This window comes from Oncorhynchus nerka, linkage group LG18 (assembly GCF_034236695.1).
Source record: "Oncorhynchus nerka isolate Pitt River linkage group LG18, Oner_Uvic_2.0, whole genome shotgun sequence".
NCBI lineage: Eukaryota > Metazoa > Chordata > Actinopteri > Salmoniformes > Salmonidae > Oncorhynchus > Oncorhynchus nerka.
The window spans coordinates 38242789-38264338 of NC_088413.1; the positions used below are offsets into that span (position 1 = coordinate 38242789).

Here is a 21550-nt window from a genome sequence, read left to right on the forward strand (position 1 = left end):
TGTGTGTGTGTGTGTGTGTGTGTGTGTGTGTGTGTGTGTGTGTGTGTGTGTGTGTGTGTGTGTGTGTGTGTGAGAGTGTGATCTACCCTTCTCCTTCCCTACAGCTGCAGACTTAGAGGATTAGGCGTCATCCACAAGGCAACATTACAACAAGTAGCCTTTGAACAAAAGTCATGGATACTATTAATGAGATGGTAATCCTTAATGGAGCTACCTCCCAGTAGTGATTATACTTACATGGGAAGAATGTCCGAAGGTCCTGGACGCAACTCCCTCAACAACACTGTGGCCATTGTTATTGTTACCATAGGCCCTGGTCCGAGGCCTAAAACCAAGTTGTACTCCTATTGCCCCAACCATCAATACATGTGTGCATGCACAAACACAGACATGCGTATATGCACATGCACATGGTCGCTCGCTCCTACACACACAGTCACACACACACCTCTGCCCACTTGCTCTCAACAACACCCTTCCCTCCACCCCTATCACCCTATGAATAAAAAATGAAAACCCCCAAAATGGACAGAGAGAAAATGGGATGGGGGAGGAAGGGGGGGGGGGACAAAGTGTCCTGGCGTGGATTTCTCCCCGTGGTTCCCACACACGGATCTAAGCTGGAGCCGAACATTTTCCCGTTCCCTCTCTCTCCCCTCCTCTCCTCCTTACCAGGATGACCACACAAACACTGGACGATTTAATCAGAGTCTGTTAAAGCAGTAATGGCCGCCACCTGAGAGACAGAGGATAAGGGATGACGTCTTTTTTTCCGACTGCATCTTTCTTCCAGGGGACTTCAGGAGTGAGAGAGTGGCCTCTGTTTGCCTGAGTAAATGCCTTCCCCCATTCAACGGGCATATTTCACAGCAGGTGTGTTTAACCACCAAAACTTTTGGGTCCTTTAAATCCCAATTACTTCTTCACACACTCTTACGGCCTCACATTAACCCGATCACTGTTGAAACTGATCTAAGTGGAGGACAATTCTAAAGCTTGAACTTTTCAGTAATTACAACAGATAGCAACATTTTGACAAAAAGTGTTACGCAAAGTTTTACCTTGCAGGCCAAATTCATGCTTAATCATGCCTTCAAAATGTCTTGATGGCGACATCCTAAACACTCTGGTAGGTGCACTAGTTCAGTGTCACTTTGACTATGTGTGCACGTCATGGTTCACCAGCATCCCTGAACATCTAAAGAAAAAACTACAGACCAGCCAAAACAAGCTTGTGAGATTGTATTTAAAGGTAGACTTAGCGATATGACATATATATAAAGTTAGAAAGTAAACAGCATAGTCGGTACATTTCTGCAAAACTATGAGCGTTGAAGTGCGAGGCTCAACTCTTCTACTATTTTGGTCCCGTGGCTACCACGCTGTATGCATTGTGAACTTAACCTGTGCACATGCCAGTTACTGTGTAAGGGTAAAGTGTTGCGTCTTGCTCAACTCAATATCACTGGTGCTGCTTGTGGCAACGTAATTTTGCTCCCTTTAAACTCCCCCTATGTACTAATCTGGAGGTTGAGCAATTTAATCTGCTAGGCTGGATATCTGTAGAGAAAAGATTTGTATTAATTCAACTTGGTCTGGTCCACCTAATTATTACAGACTCAGCTCCCAGGTAGCCTACCTATCCATTGATTTTACTTTTATTAGAGATGTTCACCAGTACAATACCAGACCTAGAGACTCTGATATTGACTGTTTCAAATGTAAGACTATCCGGTAAGAACACCTTTCTATATAGCGTTGCTGTTGAGTGGAACAAACTACTACAACAACCTCTTAAGGATCGGACCCATTTTTTTTTTTTTGTAATTTTTTTTTAATACAATTTAGCCTAAAATGACATACCGAAATATAACTGCCTGTAGCTCAGGACCCGAAGCAAGGATATGCAAATTCTTGATAACATTTGAAAGGAAACACTGAGAATTTTGTGGAAATGTGAAATTATTGTAGGAGAATATAACACATTAGATCTGGTAAAAGATAATACAAACAAACAAACAAACATGCTTTTTATTTTTTTTGGTTCCATCATCTTTGAAATGCAAAAGAAAGGCCATAATATAATATTGCAGTTTATAGGCACCATTTAGATTTTGGTCACCAGATGGCAGCAGTGTGTGCAAAGTTTCAGATTGATACAGTGAAGCATTGAAATACTGGACAATGTTTTGTATCAAGTCTGCCCAAATATGCCGAAATGGTCAATTGATACATGATCAAGTACATAACCACAGAGAACATACAAAAATGATATGGTAATACAAAATGTAAGTTTACACACTCCCAGGAATGTCATACATGCTGAATCATTAGCAACCAGGAGGTTGCTGGATCGAATCCCCGAGCTGACAAGGTAAAAATCTGTTGTTCTACCCTTGAGCAAGGCAGTTAATCCACTGTTCCCTGGGTGATGAAGATGTGGATGTCAAATAAGGCAGCCCCCCGCATCTCTCAGATTCAGAGACACATTTCAGTTGAATACATTTAGTTGGACAACTGACTAGGTCTTTACACTAACTTTCACACATCTAGATAGCCGGGCGGGGTGGGTGTGGAGCCAGAGGCAGCAGGGGTTCAAACTGTAGAACCCAGTTCTTACATTTGAAAATAAAAATAGATTTGATCAAACAAAACTATGCTACATTTTATCCCTGGGACACTCAAAATGACAAGTCAGAGCAAGATTACTGAATGTAAGTATATTATTTACCTTCAGATGTGAATGTATCAAACCAGTTGCCTTGATAAACATTTTTGTTGTTGTAATCTCTCAAACAATAGCATGGGATTTTCTCCCTGTAATAGCTACTGTAAATTGGACAGTGCAGTTAGATGAACCATAATTTAAACTTTCTGGCCATACAGTGGGGAGAACAAGTATTTGATACACTGCTGATTTTGCAGGTTTCCCTACTTACAAAGTCTGTAGTTTTTATCATAGGTACACTTCAACTGTGAGAGACGGAATCTAAAACAAAAATCCAGAAAATCACATTGTTTGATTTTTAAGTAATTCATTTGCATTTTATTGCATGACATAAGTATTTGATCACCTACCAACCAGTAAGATTTCCGGCTCTCACAGGCCTGTTAGTTTTTCTTTAAGAAGCCCTCCTGTTCTCCACTCATTACCTGTATTAATTGCACCTGTTTGAACTCGTTACCTGTATAAAAGACATCTGTCCACACACTCAATCAAACTGACTCCAACCTCTCCACAAGGGCCAAGACCAGGGAGCTATGTAAGGACATCAGGGATAAAATTGTAGACCTGCACAGGGCTGGCATGCTTTGTAAGTAGGAAACCCTGCAAAATCGGCAGTGTATCAAATACTTGTTCTCCCCACTGTATAAGACATGTCTATATCCTGGAAAGTTTGTGGTTACTTACAACGTCACATTAGCGCAAGTTAGCATCAACCGTCCTGGTATAGGGACACCAATCCCATAGAGGTTAAAGCTATATAAACCATATATTTTTTAAAGCTGGCTGATGACTGAAGCCATTTTCATGTCTGTATCTATGTATGAATTCCTGTATCTATGTAATGTGTTCACCATGCACTTTAAGGGACCACAATTGAAATAAGTATTTATTGTGTTATTCCATGTTTTAAAAATGTATGCATTTTTTTTTACTGTCAAATAAAATCAATCAATCAGTAAATCAACCTTTAAATAATAATGGATGATCAGATTTGATTTGTGAGTCAGAGTTGCCTCTTTTTCTGTCTGATGTTCTTGAACATTTTCGGGGAGTTGACGCTGATCTTGGGTGACTTTCCATCCAAAACATGTTACTCAGGACAGAAACGGATGGTCTTTGCGAGTGTATATGCCCATAATACCAAAGAAATACAACAGGCACACTCATAGGCTGGCATATATTGAACTACATTGTTGTTGTTGTCTCAGTTGTTGTTTGAGATTGATTGGGTTTGTACTCGATACCATAGGGAAATGAGAACATACAGATTGTGCCTTTAATTATATAATGTATATGCATATTCCAGTCATTTAGTGGTTTACAGTTGTTTGGAGTAGTTGTCTGAACATAAGTTAAGTTTGTAATTCTCACTGTGTTTTGTGTCGCAAACCAAGTTTTGGGTATGGTCTCTTATTAACTGATGTTAATTCCAAAACCACTTAAATCCAACGTTTCAAACATTCAGCCACGTCTGGAGCAGGCCTCTGTATGGACAGCCCAGGGCCCTGCCTGACTGATACGTCAAAGTTGAAGACAAACAGGAAAAAAAGGGAGTGAAAATACCACACAGGCACTGACACAGGGGATCAATCCGATTGTAATTATTTCATCTTTCTCCGGATTGAATAAAAATGAGCACGCTAGACAGTGGAGCAGTTTGATTAGGGAGATCCTAAGTCCCCCGGAGTCTCGGGTGGCTTTTCCCTCCTCCTTTGCGAGCATAAAAGTTTTCTTTCTCTCTTTTCAGGGCTCCATTGGTACCCAGGCCTTTCCACACTGTTGGTATTACAAAATCCCCATTCAAAATAACCCTTGTCACCTGTCAACTAAGCCAGGCTGGTTTTCTAGGTCTTTATCCCCCCCCCCCACACACACACACACACACACTCCCAACCCCCCACCTATACATACACATCCCCACGTTCATACACACACACAAAGAGACACAGCCACATCCACAAATCCGAACCACACACACCCACCCACGCTCACACACTAAAACCACATGTCTGGGAGCAGTTACTATAGCAGTTTAAAATTCATTACCCTGTTCAATTTAAGAAACGTTTACACTGGGATGGTTTTTGTTGGCCATTCATTGGGTGGTGTGAGGCGGCTTTGGGGTTCACGTGCATAAGACGCTGTCCTCTCACTCGCCCATCACGTTTAACCTTGTTGACCTATATATCTTCAATTCAACTTTGTGAATAGGAACAACTTCAGATCAGTGAAAAATGATTCAATACTTAACTATTTATGTAATATCAGGATTTCATATATAGTAAAATTGGCATGAATTCAATTGATAACTATAGATGTGGGATCGTCATTTGATCACTCTTTTGCTGCTCAGAATTTTTCATGATTTACAGAAATTCACTGAAAACCCACACTAACACAAAGCTATATCAACAGTCTTGCAGTTTTTATGTGGCCAGCTAATAACCTAGACACCAATCAAGGAATATTATGAACTAAATGTTCAAATCCTGTTGCTGCAGGAATATTTTTCTGTGACAATATAGGTCAAATTAAGATCCTACATCTGTACAAAGGTCTGACAACTTCCCAACCCTGTGAAAGATGATCATATAGAATAGAAAAGGGATCTTAATGACTTCTTGTCATACAAACAGATAAAGATTATTATATCGTAAACGTTTTCATAAATCATGTTCTTCTTTCAGGAAAACGTTTATGATTCTTAGAGCCTAAAGCACAGGCCAATAGAAAAATGCTGAAAATACTATGAATCCAAATCTACATTCAAGACATTACTCAGTGAAATAAAATACATGTTTTGACTGGCCTTCTGCAGCTTAAAAGGAATATTGAATTAATCGAAGAAAAAAACATTTGAGAGTGGAATAGTATTCTGAAAGTACAGTACTTTAACAAGTTGTCAATGACAGCAATGTTTCAGGATGCAAACAAAAACAATAAGCTACAGCGGTGGGAATACATACGATTGCAATGTTTTTTTCCACATTTCCTGTAAACTTTTGTACAAAATATGTTTAAACATCTTTTTTGAAATTCTATATGATTATCCTTTCGATGAAAATGTTTCACAGGGATGTAAACGAAAAAAAGGATTCTGTTTCATATTCCATTATGCACAACAAAAAAAGAACCAAGCAGACCATGATCAAAATTCTTGGAAAATATTTCAAAAATGTAATATTTGTTTATTTTGAGGTTTTACAGTTTATGGAGGATGATAACATAGAAATATGAATTAACATTATTGGACCATAAACCTCTCCATAATCTTTACTGGCAACTATTGTACTTTATTTGACATTACTTTATGATCTCCTATGATTCTCCTACGATTCACGATTTAGGATTTCTAAATGAGTGTGCAAGACTCTATTTAACCAATAACTAAAAGAGGATCTATGTTAGTTAATTGTAGAGCTTTAACCCTTTACTTCACAATAAGAGTGGTTTAGGGGCCTCCCGGGTGGTGCAGTGGTTAAGGGCGCTGTACTGCAGCGCCAGCTGTGCCACCAGAGACCCTGGGTTTGCACCCAGGCTCTGTCGTAACCGGCCGCGACGGGAGGTCCTTGGGGCGACGCACAATTGGCCTAGCGTCGTCCGGGTTAGGAAGGGTTTGGCCGGTAGGGAAATCCTTGTCTCATCGCGCACCAGCGACTCCTGTGGCGGGCTGGGCGCAGTGCGCGCCAACCAAGGTTGCCAGATGCAACACCGACACATTGGTGCGGCTGGCTTCCGGGTTGGATGGCGCTGTGTTAAGAAGCAGTGCAGCTTGGTTGGGTTGTGTATCGGAGGACGCATGACTTTCAGCCTTCGTCTCTTCCGAGCCCATACGGGAGTTGTGGCGATGAGACAAGATAGTAGCTACTAAACAATTGGATACCATGAAATTGGGGAGAAAAAGGGGTAAAAGAAATAAAGAGAAAAGAGAAAAAAAGAGTGGTTTAGGGCAGTTGTTCTCAACTGGTTTTGCCTCAGGACCCTATTTGAACTCAGTCACAATCCAATATTCGCAGCATGATATTTTTGTTGTTGCAAAAATGCAATCTGGAAAACTTTGTTTAATACTATGTCACATACTTATTACTATGATAGTAAATGTACAAATTATTTGACAAGAGAACAAACAGTCCCACCCTTTTCATTGTCAGTAATGACATTTTGCACATATTCTTGATGAAGAATGTTATGCTCACTGCTTTGAGACCACAATATCAACCAAATCCGCTAAATAGTGCTGCTAATAACTCTATATTACTAAAATAGTTCAGAGGTTAAATTATTTTAAAATATAGGTTCAGTATCATTTCTACACATTTTCTACCCAGTCATTTAAGTTCAGACTGTAGTATTTGTACTATTTTTACTCAGACACTTGCAACCCATTCAAAACCTCCTGCAACCAAAATATGGGTCCACCAGATGAGAATCGCTGGTTTAGGGGATGTTTACAACACATGCCGAAAATGGAGACTGTGCTAATTAACAACAAATAAAAAGAAGTGGTTGAAGACGTAATACATTTTAGCTGCATTCAGGGAGCAGAGTGGAGAATTTTCACTGAAGAGAGAGAACGAGAAAGTAAAAGAGAGAGTGAAAGAGAGAGAGAGAGGGAGGGGGGGAAGGTAACGTCAGTGAAGGGATGGTGGAGTGGACAAGGAGAGAAGGGGTGGGGGTGAGTTGGGGGGATTACCTTGTGTCGAAAGCAGCCATGAAGACGGGGTACTGGACATTTCTGTCCTTGTCCAGGAGCAGCCTGTCCAACAGCTTTTCAAATTCAGGGTCTGCGACCTCCAGGCCAAATCTAGAGAGGGTGTGTGTGTATGTGTGTGTGTGTGTGTGTCCAGAGGGGTTAAGGGTGCAAGAAAAGGGCAGGATGGGGGACAAAAGAGAGGCATCGGGTCAGAACAGAGGGTGGTCATCCGGCCCAGTCACTTAGCCATGGCCCATAATGCCCCTGAGCAGCCGCTGGTCATTAGCCCTCTGACAGGGCCCCCTCCTCGCCCCACACAGCCGGGTCAAGGGTCAATCAGCTCTCTCTGCGGCCATCACGTCGAGATGGACACATCCTCTCTCGATCAAAGGACTAATGGTGCACAACTACGTCACACGCAAATATATGCTCATTACATGCAGATGCAGGCAGACACACACACACACATATACACATACACATGCAGTACATCTCAAACTAGTCAACCTGAGAAATACACATAGAGGCAAATTAACTTAGCACAGATTAATTTGCCATTTTCAAAACAACATATCTGGGTTTTGAACCTCATGGTTGAGAGCTATACAGATGAAGACACCTTCATCTAGTCTACATGAGGAGAACATATACTGTTTTTTAAAAATCGCTTGGTGCTACAAATTGACATTTCAATATAATATGTTTTGTATACATAGTGTGTATCTGAAACTATAAAATATATCGCTTTCACCATTACGTTCTGTTGAATGAACTGGAAAGCACATTGAAAGAGAGAGAGACAGAGAGAAAAAGAAAGGAACCAACTGAGATGACCATACACTATATACAGTGCCTTGCGAAAGTATTCGGCCCCCTTGAACTTTGCGACCTTTTGCCACATTTCAGGCTTCAAACATAAAGATATAAAACTGTATTTTGTTGTGAAGAATCAACAACAAGTGGGACACAATCATGAAGTAGAACGACATTTATTGGATATTTCAAACTTTTTTAACAAATCAAAAACTGAAAATATTCAGCCCCTTTACTTTCAGTGCAGCAAACTCTCTCCAGAAGTTCAGTGAGGATCTCTGAATGATCCAATGTTGACCTAAATGACTAATGATGATAAATACAATCCACCTGTGTGTAATCAAGTCTCCGTATAAATGCACCTGCACTGTGATAGTCTCAGAGGTCCGTTAAAAGCGCAGAGAGCATCATGAAGAACAAGGAACACACCAGGCAGGTCCGAGATAGTTTAAAGCCGGATTTGGATACAAAAAGATTTGTCAAGCTTTAAACATCCCAAGGAGCACTGTGCAAGCGATAATATTGAAATGGAAGGAGTATCAGACCACTGCAAATCTACCAAGACCTGGCCGTCCCTCTAAACTTTCAGCTCATACAAGGAGAAGACTGATCAGAGATGCAGCCAAGAGGCCCATGATCACTCTGGATGAACTGCAGAGATCTACAGCTGAGGTGGGAGACTCTGTCCATAGGACAACAATCAGTCGTATATTGCACAAATCTGGCCTTTATGGAAGAGTGGCAAGAAGAAAGCCATTTCTTAAAGATATCCATAAAAAGTGTCGTTTAAAGTTTGCCACAAGCCACCTGGGAGACACACCAAACATGTGGAAGAAGGTGCTCTGGTCAGATGAAACCAAAATTGAACTTTTTGGCAACAATGCAAAACGTTATGTTTGGTGTAAAAGCAATACAGCTCATCACCCTGACCACACCATCCCCACTGTCAAACATGGTGGTGGCAGCATCATGGTTTGGGCCTGCTTTTCTTCAGCAGGGACAGGGAAGATGGTTAAAATTGATGGGAAGATGGATGGAGCCAAATACAGGACCATTCTGGAAGAAAACCTGATGGAGTCTGCAAAAGACCTGAGACTGGGACGGAGATTTGTCTTCCAACAAGACAATGATCCAAAACATAAAGCAAAATCTACAATGGAATGGTTCAAAAATAAACATATCCAGGTGTTAGAATGGCCAAGTCAAAGTCCAGACCTGAATCCAATCGAGAATCTGTGGAAAGAACTGAAAACTGCTGTTCACAAATGCTCTCCATCCAACCTCACTGAGCTCGAGCTGTTTTGCAAGGAGGAATGGGAAAAAATGTCAGTCTCTCGATGTGCAAAACTGATAGAGACATACCCCAAGCGACTTACAGCTGTAATCGCAGCAAAAGGTGGCGCTACAAAGTATTAACTTAAGGGGGCTGAATAATTTTACACGCCCAATTTTTCAGTTTTTGATTTGTTAAAAAAGTTTGAAATATCCAATAAATGTCGTTCCACTTCATGATTGTGTCCCACTTGTTGTTGATTCTTCACAAAAAAATACAGTTTTATATCTTTATGTTTGAAGCCTGAAATGTGGCAAAAGGTCGCAAAGTTCAAGGGGGCCGAATACTTTCGCAAGGCACTGTATACAAAGGTATGTGGACACCCCTTCGAATTAGTGGATTCGGCTATTTTAGGCATACCCGTTGCTGACAGGTGTATAAAATGTTGCACTGTAATGCCAGCAGCAGACCACCCTGCATACCACTGCTGGCTTGCTTCTGAAGCTAAGTAGGGTTGGTCCTGGTCAGTCTCTGGATGGGAGACCAGATGCTGCTGGAAGTGGTGTAGGAGGCACTCTTTTCTCTGGTCTAAAAAATATCCCAATTCCCCAGGGCAGTGATTGGGGACACTGCCCTGTGTAGGGTGCCGTCTTTCGGATGGGACGTTAAACGGGTGTCCTGACTCTCTGAGGTCATTAAAGATCCCATGGCACTTATCGTAGGAGTGTTAACCCCGGTGTCCTGGCTAAATTCCCAATCTGGCCCTCAAACCATCATGGTCACCTAATAATCCCCAGTTTACAATTGGCTCATTCATCCCCCTCCTCTCCCCTGTAACTATTCCCATGGTTGTTGCTGCATATGAGACCGTGTTCCAGTCAACTTACCTGGTAAAATAACAGATAAAAAAATAAATAGGATGCCACCTTTCCAACAAGTCAGTTCGTCAAATTTCTGCCCTGCTAGAGCTGCACCTGCCAATTGTAAGTGCTGTTATTGTGAAGTGGAAATGTCTAGGAGCAACAATGGCTCAGCCGCTAAGTGGTGGGACACAACGGCCCCGCCGAGTGCTGAAGCGGGTAAAAAACGTCTGCTCGGTTGCAACTCACTACCGAGTTCCAAACTGCCTCTGAAAGCAACATCAGCACAATAACCGCTCGTCAAGAACTTACCATGACCGAGCAGCCACACACACAAGCCTAAGATCACCATGTGCAATGCCAAGTGTTGTCTGGAGTGGTGTAAAGCTCACCGCCATTGAACTTTGGAGCAGTGGAAACGCGTTCTCTGGAGTGATGAATCACACTTCACTATCTGGTAGTCCGACGGACTAATCTGGGTTTGGCAGATGCCAGGAGAACACTACCTGCCCGAATTCATAGTGCCAACTGTAAAGTTTGGTGGAGGAGGAATAATGGTCTGGGTTGTTGCGGTGACCGTATTACCGCCACACCAGCGGTCACGAGTCATGAAGGCAGCCAAATTCCATCTGACTGTTTAGTCATGGTATTTACCCTTCTCCAAACTCTGGTGCTGCTGATGGTCGTTAGTAGCCTACCAAACTTGCTAACTGCCTTGTACTCAGTACTCTATTGTCCCTCTAATTGATCTGACATCAATGCAAATGTCTTTGAAAATCTAATCGAACACTTCATGAGAGCCCATGAGCTCAAGTTGTGCAACATTCCTATAGGCTATGCAAATGTGCGAGAAAACAGAGTGATGGCCTCTACTAAAAATTGGAGGTTCCCATCAGCTTTCTATAGGCTAGGTGTCCCGCTGTTTCACCTGTCCTCGTTTCCTGTCTCTCTGTGTCAGTTCATCTTGTATGACCAAGCCTACCAGCGTTTTTTCCCGTTTTCCTACTTTGCCTTTTCTCCTTTTTCTAGTCTTCCCGGTTTTGACCCTTGCCTGTTCTGGACTCTGTACTGCCTGCCTGACCATTCTGCCTGCCCTGACCTCGAGCCTGCCTGCTACTCTGTACCTTCTGGATTCTGATCTGGTTATGACCTATTGCCTGTCCATGACCATTCTCTTGCCTATTCCCCTTGGATTTATTAAAGATCTTAAACTCCAACCATCTGCCTCCTGTGTCAGCATTTGGTTCTCGTCTAGTATCATGATACACGCCTGCACCCGCTCTCCCTCTCTGGCACTCGAGGGCACCAGGCTGCCTTTCATTACACGCACCTGTCACCATCATTACGCTCATCAGCGCTCATTGTACTCACCTGGACTCCTTCACATTTTGATTGCCTTCCCTATATCTGTCTGTTTCATCCCTGTGTCAGCATTATTGTAATTTCTGTTTACCCTGGCCAGACGCTGTCCGTATTCTGTTCCTGTTCGTGGTTATTAAATGTTCACTCCCTGTACCTGCTTCTCATCTCCAGCGTCGATCATTACAGATTGCTGATACCACTATACGAAGCATCAGGGAGGTTTTAGTTTTTAGTTTTGTTGGTAACGTCGGGTCCGGGTGCCACCGCCAATGGAACCAGGGGTGCCTCAACTGGCGCATCGGGCTTCCATGCCTTAGCTAGCTTGAGAGGTTTCCTTGCCCTGGTTGGGTTGGCAGGCTCCCAACCCACGTCATGCCTCAGCCGGCTCGTCAGGCTCCTACACCTCAGCTGGCTCATAGGGCTCCCATCCCTCGTCATGCCTCAGCCGGCCCATCAGGGTTCCATGCCTAAGCCGGCTTATCAGGCTCCCACGCCTTACCAGGATCATCAGGCTTTCACGCCTTAGCAGGATCTTCAGGCTCCCACGCCTCAGCCGGCTCGCCAGGCTCCCACGCCTCTGCCGGCGCCCATGTTTCTGCCGGCCCGTCAGGCTTGCCCAGGTGGGACACCGGGTCATGTCCCTAGAGAGGAGGGGGATATTGTCATGCCTACTCCCGCTCTCCCTCTCTTCCTCTCACCTGGACTCCTTCACGTTTTGAATGCCTTCCTTATATCTGTCTGTTTCCTCTGTTTCATCCCTGAGTCAGCATTAATGTCGTTTCCGTTTACCCTGTCCAGAAACTGCTCGTATTCTGTTCCTGTCCGTGGTTATTAAATGTTCACACCCTGCTTATCGTCTCCAGCGTCGATCCTTACACTAGGCCTACTATATTTAGTTCTCAACTTTCCTAATATTAAGCACATTGTTTATCTTTACAACAGGAGTATAGTCTACCTGGCTGCCATGAAAATGAACCACGGGAAAAGTGTCCTCCATTCGCTATTTAAGTGCATAGATTTCCTGTATTTTTTCCGCTGCCTCTGTTTCGAGACAGGTGCATGATAATGGTCCATTCTAAATCAAAACAAATTTCACACATATGTTATTTAGTATATGTAAAGTACCCTATCTATATATGTATGTACCCTATCACTTGTGAATGATATATTATCACTTGTAAAGAAACTGCCTTTTTTTGTGCTACTTTTTCTAATCATAGTCGCACACCTCATGTCACTCCCATGGCCTCATACTATACTATACTATACTAAAGCATTAATCCATTTAGGCCTAAAAAAAACAACGCCTGAGTTACAAGTTTGGGAAATATTATTTTTACTAAAAATACCTTTATACTATACTAAAGTGGCCAAATAACATTAATTCTTATAATAATGTGATTAAATAGCATATTAATAATTTAACAATATTTTAAGCTAAATGTTCTGATCTGTTGTGTCAGCCACATTGTGTAAAAAAAAAAGTATGCTAGTGGTTGTGTTAATTTGGATTCTATTGCATCCCACTACTGTCCCAGACAATGTTTGGAATATTTATTTCCCGAACAGAATAGAATAGGTCGGCTTTTGTACAATGGACAGTTCTTCCAATATCTTCAATATGCACCTCGGAATTGGATAAGGACGCGCACAGTTGTGTCCCCGATGTGTCTGTCTTCACTTGTAGCCTGTGAGAAAGACCCGATCACATGATAGAGAGCCATGTGAGTGAGAGGTGCTTAGAAGCTCTCAGCACTTAAGGAGAAATGCACAACGCAGCACTCCGGGCAGAGGGCACAACAGCCACTGACCGCAAAAGGCACTGATTTTTTAAAGGTGCATTAAGGCCACAAAGGGGATGCCGCCCTGAAATCCGAGGCACTATCAAGTGCTTGTCAAATTGTGACTGAGAGACTAATGAAGTGTGTATACAGCCTGTGCAGAAAACAAAGCACAGCTCATGCAGCCTTACAATGTGTTGAAAATCAAAACATATAGCCCAGCGTTTGTAGAACAACTAAAGTTACATTAATAACTCTAAATTAAGCATATAGGAGAGCCTATTTCTTTGTTAACCTCTCAACACAGAATAGCCGCATGTGCGCACTCCCTCAAATCATTTGGAGAAAATGTTAACATTTTATTTGGATTTGTTTAATTATATACTTCATGCTATGAAATAATATAAAATAATGCCACGGAATTCTAAGCAAATCTTGTCTGCTAAATTTACTGGTGTAGCCCACAGCCATTTGGCATAGCCAGATCAGGACCTAACTTAAGAGTATGTTATTCTGTTCTTGTGAAATATACTACATTTTCTTCAAATCAGGCTTCTTTAGATCTGTCTAAAATTAATAATGGATTAATTGCGAAGGTGTAGGCTATACTACATGGATTTAATAGACTTTTAAAATGGTCTGCATCTGTGGCTTGTAGGCTATGTGTGGATGCCAGCAGATGCTAAATGTGTTGATGTTAATTAACGGTCAATTACCATGAGACCGACAGTTATTTGCTTGACAATCACTGGCTGAGAAATATTGTGACCTGGGTCCGGCCCCTTTGTTCCAGTGAAGGGAAATCTTAACGCTACAATGACATTCTAGACAATTCTATACTTTGTAGCAACATTTTGGGGAAGGCCTTTTCCTGTTTCAGCATGATAATGCCCCAGTGCACAAAGCAAGGTCCATAGAGAAACGGTTTGTCAAGATCGGTGTAGAAGAAATTGACTGGCTTAACTGATTGAGCCTTGACCTCATCCCCATCAAACACCTTTGGGATGAATTTGAACACCAACTGCGGGCCAGGCCTAGTCACACAACATCAGTCCGGTATGCTTTGTATTTGACAACAGCTGGTAATCAGAGATGTTGATGCACTGTACCAAAATTAACGAATGGCTGAAATCAATTACGCATTAGATGACCTATTCCCAGTATGGATAAGCCTAGTAAATTGATATTTGTTGCTTACTGCATTTGTTTTTTACTAAACTAGACTTGCTTAGTTAAATAAAGGTTAAATAAAAAATAAAAAATAAAAAAACAGTACGTTTTAAGTAGTATGTAATACGATTAGTACGCAGTATGTAGTTTTAGTAAGTAGTAGGCAAGACAGATTTCGGACACGGCCATTCCCTCAATATTATCATCTGTATCAGGGTTATGACATGGTACAATATATGATACGATAAATTGCAATTTCCTTAAGTAATATGGTCAGAGAGGGTGTGGTATATGTAAGCAATAAGGCATGCGGAGGTGTGGTATATGGCCAATATATCACGGCTAAGGACTGTTCTTAGGCACAACGCAACATGTCGAGCCCTGAGTGCTGATTGGCAGCCGTGGTATATCAGAATGTATACCACGGGTATGACAAAACACTTATTTTTACTGCTCTAATTACGTTGGTAAACAATTTATAATAGCAATAAGGCACCTCGGGGGTTTGTGATATATGGCCAATATACCACGTCTAAGGGCTGTGTCCAGGCACTCTGCGTTGTGTTGTGCGTAAGAACAGCCCTTCTTGGTATGTTGGTATGTTGGCCATATACCATATATTTTAAAGTTTATAATAGCAATAAGGCATCTAGGTTTTTGGTGTTTGGCCAATATACCATAACACGGCTAAGGGCTGTATCCAGGCACACTGCATTGTGTCACGCATAAGAACAGCCCTTAGCCGTGGAATATTGGCCATATACCACACATCCTCGGGCCTTATAAGGATCCGCCCCTTCTTTTCAATTTTAGCCTGAAATGACATACTCAAATCTAACTGCCTGTAGCTCAGGTCCTAAAGCACGGATATGCATATTATTGGTACCATTTGAAAGGAAACACTTGTGAAGGAATGTAGGAGACTATAACACAATAGATCTGGTAAAAGATAGTACAAAGAAAACACCAACCGTTCTTTTTTTTGTACCATCATCTTTGAAATGCAAGAGAAAGGCCATAATGTATTATTTCAGCCCAGGTGCAATATCCATTTTGGCCACTACATGGCATCAGTGTATGTGCAAAGTTTTAGATTGATCCAATGAACCATTGCATTTTTGTTAACCTGTTCAACCTATGGGGGCGCTATGTCATTATTGGATAAAAAGACGTGCCCGTTTTAAGCGCAATATTTTGTCACGAAAAGATGCTCGACTATGCATGGAATTGACAGCCTTGGAAAGACAAAACTCTGACGTTTCCAAAACGGCAAAGATATTATCTGTGAGTGCCCCAGAACTAATGCTACAGGCGAAACCAAGATGACGTTTCATACAGGAAATGCCCCAGATTCTGAAGGCGCTGTGTTCCAATGTCTCCTTATATGGCTGTCAATGCGCCAGGAATGAGCCTGCCCTTTGTGTCGTTTCTCCAAGGTGTCTGCAGCATTGTGACGTGTTTGTAGGCATATCATTGGAAGATTGACCATAAGAGACTACATTTACCTGGTGTCCCGCCCGGTGTCCTGTGTCGAAATTATTGCGTAATCTGTAGGTCCATGCACGTTCCATTTCTTCAGAAGAGAAAGTCAACTGCCACGAAGGATTTTATCGTCGATAGATATGTGAAAAACACCTTGAGGATTGATTCTAAACATCGGTTTGCCATGTTTCTGTCGATATTATGGAGTTAATTTGGAAAAAAGTTCGCGTTTTAATGACTTAATTTTCGTTTTTTTTCTTACCCAAACGTGATGAAGAATGATGAAGAAAACGGACCGATTTGTCAACACAAATAATATTTTTTGTAAAGACGGAACATTTGCTATCTAACTGAGAGTCTCCTCATTGAAAACATCTGAAGTTCTTCAAAGGTAAATGATTTTATTTGAATACTTTTCTGGTTTTTGTGAAAATGTTGCATGCTGAAAGCCAGGCATAAATCCTATACTAGGCTATCAATACTGTTACACAAATGCTTGTTTAGCTATGGTTCAAAAGCATATTTTGAAAATCTGAGATGACAGTGTTGTTAACAAAAGGCTAAGCTTGAGAGCAAATAGATTAATTTCATTTCATTTGCGATTTTCATGAATAGTTAACGTTGTGTTATGCTAATGAGCTTGCGGATAGATTTACACAATCCTGGATACAGGTTTTTTTCGTAGCTAAACGTGACGCAGAAAACGGAGCGATTTGTCAACACAAATAATATTTTTTGTAAAAACGGAACATTTGCTATCTAACTGTGAGTCTCCTCATTGAAAACATCTGAAGTTCTTCAAAGGTAAATTATTTTATTTGAATCCTTTTCTGGTTTTTGTGAAAATGTTGCCTGCTGAATGCTAATACTAAATGCTACGCTAAATGCTACGCTAGCAATCAATACTGTTACACAAATGCTTGTTTTGCAATGGTTGAGAAGCATATTTTGAAAATCTGAGATGACAGTGTTGTTAACAAAAGGCTAAGCTTGAGAGCATATAGATTAATTTAATTTAATTTGCGATTTTCATGAATAGTTAACGTTGCGTTATGGTAATGAGCTTGAGGCTGTAGTCACAATACCGGATCCGGGATGGCTCGACACAAGAAGGTAAAAATGCTGTATTAAGACTGCCCAAATGTGCCTAACTGGTCTATTAATACATTTTCAAGTTCATAACAGTGCACCCTCCTCAAACAATAGCGTGGTATTCTTTCACTGTCATAGCTACTGTAAATTGGACAGTTCAGTTAGAAGAATTTAAGCTTTCTGACAATATCAGACATTTCTATGTCCTGGGAAATGTTCTTGTTACTTAGAACCTCATGCTAATCGCATTAGCCTACGTTAGCTCAACCGTCCCGAAGTCGGGACACCGATCCTGTAGAGGTTTTAAACAGCCATCACTAGCACATTAGAGGCTGCTGCCTATAGGCATAGACAAGAAATCACTGGCCATTTTAAGGAATGGACAACTAGTCACTTTAATAATGTTTATATATCTGGCATTACTCATCTCATATGTACAGTTGAAGTCGGAAGTTTACATACACTTAGGTTGGAGTCATTAAAACTTGTTTTTCAACCACTCCACACGTTTCTTGTTAACAAACTATAGTTTTGGCAAGTCGGTTAGGACATTTACTTTCTGCACGACTTAAGTCATTATTCCAACAATTGTTTACAGACAGATTATTTCACGTATAACTCACTGCATCACAATTCCAGTGGGTCAGAAGTTTACACACACTAAGTTGACTGTGCCTTTAAACAGCTTTGAAAATTCCAGAAAATTATGTCATGGCTTTAGAAGCTTCTGATAGGCTAATTGACATCATTTGAGTCCATTGGAGGTGTACATGTGGATGTATTTCAAGGCCTACCTTCAAACTCAGTGCCTCTTTGCTTGATATCATGGGAAAATCAAAAGAAATCAGCCAAAACCTGTCTATGACCCCTTTCTCGCTGTGTTCCTGAAACATGCAGAGAAACTCTGGGTAATAGATCACACCCGTCTTTTTGAGTCCCAGGCCACAGCGGGCCCACATGCTCCCTCTTTAGATTCAGGCCAAAGGTCTTCAGCACCTGCAACAACTCCTCCAGGCCCACCTAGACAAATGCCCTGGCAAACACAGATGTTTAAGTACCTTGAATACTTTGAATCTTCGTTCTTTCTTCAGTTCAATACCAGGCCAATACATTGATTAAGATTTAAACTATATTGAAACTTCACCTGTCTCCAATCCCTAGCAGTCAACAGACTCACCTTGCAGGTCTGGTCTGGATCCAGTTGGTCAAACTGGGATTTAATTCTCTGGACTACCCTCCCTCAACCTGTCCTTCAGCCACGTCTCCATGACGATGGATACCTCACGTTCCTCCTTTGACTTTGACATGGCCCTGGGTCTGGCTGAAAGCACAAGGGCATGATGGGTAAAGGAAAAAGCATGGTTTAGTATCAATGCGCAAACTGGAAAATGTCCCAATGGCACACATCAATGATCATTTCAGCTACGGACACATACCCCTTGAAATGTGAAGAACTTACATGTGCCTAAATGTAACTCATAAATGACTTTATTAATTTATTAATAAATAATTATTTAAGACAATAAGGGTTGTTTGCATGTGGAAAATCTACAGATCGCACCTTTCATTTCAGGGGAAATTGCCCCCTATTTCCCAAATGTGGTCTGCATATTAACCCAGTCATACCTTAGAGAGTAACAGCTTCAATATCATAAGGGTTAGGGGTTACCCAGACCAGAAAATATCCAACATTAATCATTTAAAATGATACATATTAATTTAGGGGACTTTGAATGGATTAAAGATGTAGAACTGTGCAGTCTTTTATAAGGGTGAGGTGCCTTTGACTGGTATGATACTACAGTGCTCTCTATAGGTAACTCTTGGTCACAGCAATCACTAACTATTCTAGTCTCTGGATGTAATGTTTGATAATAATATTGATAACATGGTAATTTAGCAGATGCTTCTATCCATGCAACATACAATTGAAAGGGACACCTACATTAAATGTGTGTACACTACAGGATTCAAAGGCACAACCCTGGTGATGCAAGCACCATGCTTCAACCCACTGGACCATCGACACTATGTTTCTACATGTAATAGTTAATACTTACTTAAATACTTAATAGTTGAAGTGACGCTCCAGAGCTTTTGTATAATTTCAGACAGTAGTTTTGAAAGTGGTGTTCACAAGCAAAAACAGGTTCCCGTTTTTTGTGTACTACGTCATCCAATTGTGTGCAATGTCATCCATTTCGTATGATATGTTACGTCCTGCAAAAAAAACAATACAAACCTCCACATACTCATGCCACAGCCGTTTGACCCTCTGAATTCCGCTCAAAAGGCACTCGATAAAGTTGTTTCATTTGAACCTGATGTATTTTCAGGATGCGTACCAGTGTTGACTGAGAGACCTGATGGACATTATTGAAAATGGCATGGTCACCGATAATGTTGGCTTGTAGTTCTCGGAGCCTATCTCTCTCTTGTTCTTGCGTGAATATGGGCCCCCTTCCTCCTTGTCGTTCCCGACCCTCAATCCTATGTAGAGAATAACACATGTAACTTATATTACAATGTCACAGGAAGGGGTATCACAAGTGCTGATATGGTGCAGACAATAAGTGGCCGATTACTGTAACTGTGGACAGATCTATTACCTGTTTTCATGTCGAAAAGTCCTTATGACAGATGCCACTGTATATCTGCTAAGATTTGGCTGAACTCTCAGTCCAGCCTCCCTCAGCGTCAATCCGTGGTTCACAACATGGTCCACTACTGTTGCACGAATGTGATTTGATAAGTTTGGTCGTCTTCTTCTTTGTGCACGTTCTCCTCCTGCTTCAGGTCTTCCTTGACTTCTGGCTCGGCCTCTTCCACTACCTCCTTCTCCTCCTCTGTGTACTCCTCCTCTCACACTCACTCTCAGCAAAAAAAGAAACGTCCTCTCACTGTCAACTGTGTTTATTTTCAGCAAACTTAACATGTGTAAATATTTGTATGAACATAACAAGATTCAACAACTGAGACATAAACTGAACAAGTTCCACAGACAAGTGACTAACAGAAATGGAATAATGTGTCCCTGAACAAAGGAGGGGGGGTCAAAATCAAAAGTAACAGTATATGCTGTGGTCACCTTGCTGCATTAAGTACTGCAGTGCATCTCCTCCTCATGGACTGCACCAGATTTGTCAGTTCTTGCTGTGGGATGTTAACCCACTCTTCCACCAAGGCACCTGCAAGTTCCCAGACATTTCTGAGGGGAAAGGCCCTTGCCCTCACCCTTCAATCCAACAGGTCCCAGACGTGCTCAATGGGGTTGAGATCCGAGCTCTTCGCTGGCCATGGCAGAACACTGACATTCCTGTCTTGCAGAAATTCAAACACAGAATGAGCAGTATGGCTGGTGGCATTGTCATGTTGGAGGGTCATGTCAGGATGAGCCTGCAGGAAGGGTACCATATGAAATAGGAGGATGTCTTCCCTGTAACGCACAGCGTTGAGATTGCCTGCAATGACAACAAGCTCAGTCCAATGATGCTGTGACACTCTGCCCCAGACCATGACGGACCCTCCACCTCCATATCAATCGTAGTCCAGAGTACAGGCCTCGGTATAACGCTCATTCCTTCGACGATAAACGTGAATCTGACCATCACCCCTGGTGAGACAAAACCGAGACTCGCCAGTGAAGAGCACTCTTTGCCAGTCCTGTCTGGTCCAGCGACGGTGGGTTTGTGCCCATAGGCGACGTTGTTGCTGGTGATATCTGGTGAGGACCTGCCTTACAACAGGCCTATACAAGCCCTCAGTCCAGCCTCTCTCAGCCTATTGCGGACAGTCTGAGCACTGATGGAGGGATTGTGCGTTCCTGGTGTAACTAGAGCAGTTGTTGCCATCCTGTACCTGTCCCGCAGGTGTGATGTTCGGATGTACCGATCCTGCGCAGGTGTTGTTACACGTGGTCTGCCACTGTGAGGACGACCAGCTGTCCGTCCTGTCTCCCTGTAGCGCTGTCTTAGGCATCTCACAGTACGGGCAATGCAATTTATTTCCCTGGCCACATCTGCAGCCCTCATGCCTCCTTGCAGCATGCCTAAGGCACGTTCACACAGATGAGCAGGGACCCTGGGCATCTTTCTTTTGGTGTTTTTCAGAGTCAGTAGAAAGGCCTCTTTGGTGTCCTAGGGTTTCAGAACTGTGACCTTAATTGCCTACTGTCTGTAAGCTGTTAGTGTGTTAACGACCGTTCCACAGGTGCATGTTCATTGATTGTTTATGGTTCATTGAACAAGCATGGGAAACAGTGTTTAAACCCTTTACAATGAAGATCTGTGAAGTTAT

General features: G+C 42.0%; 1 pseudogene; it reads right to left on the reverse strand.

Annotated features, from left to right (window-relative positions):
- LOC135561621 (uncharacterized) overlaps nucleotides 1-19873 on the reverse strand; it is a 56635-nt pseudogene extending 36762 nt beyond the window's left edge.
- Between the last annotated feature and the right edge of the window lie 1677 nt (nucleotides 19874-21550).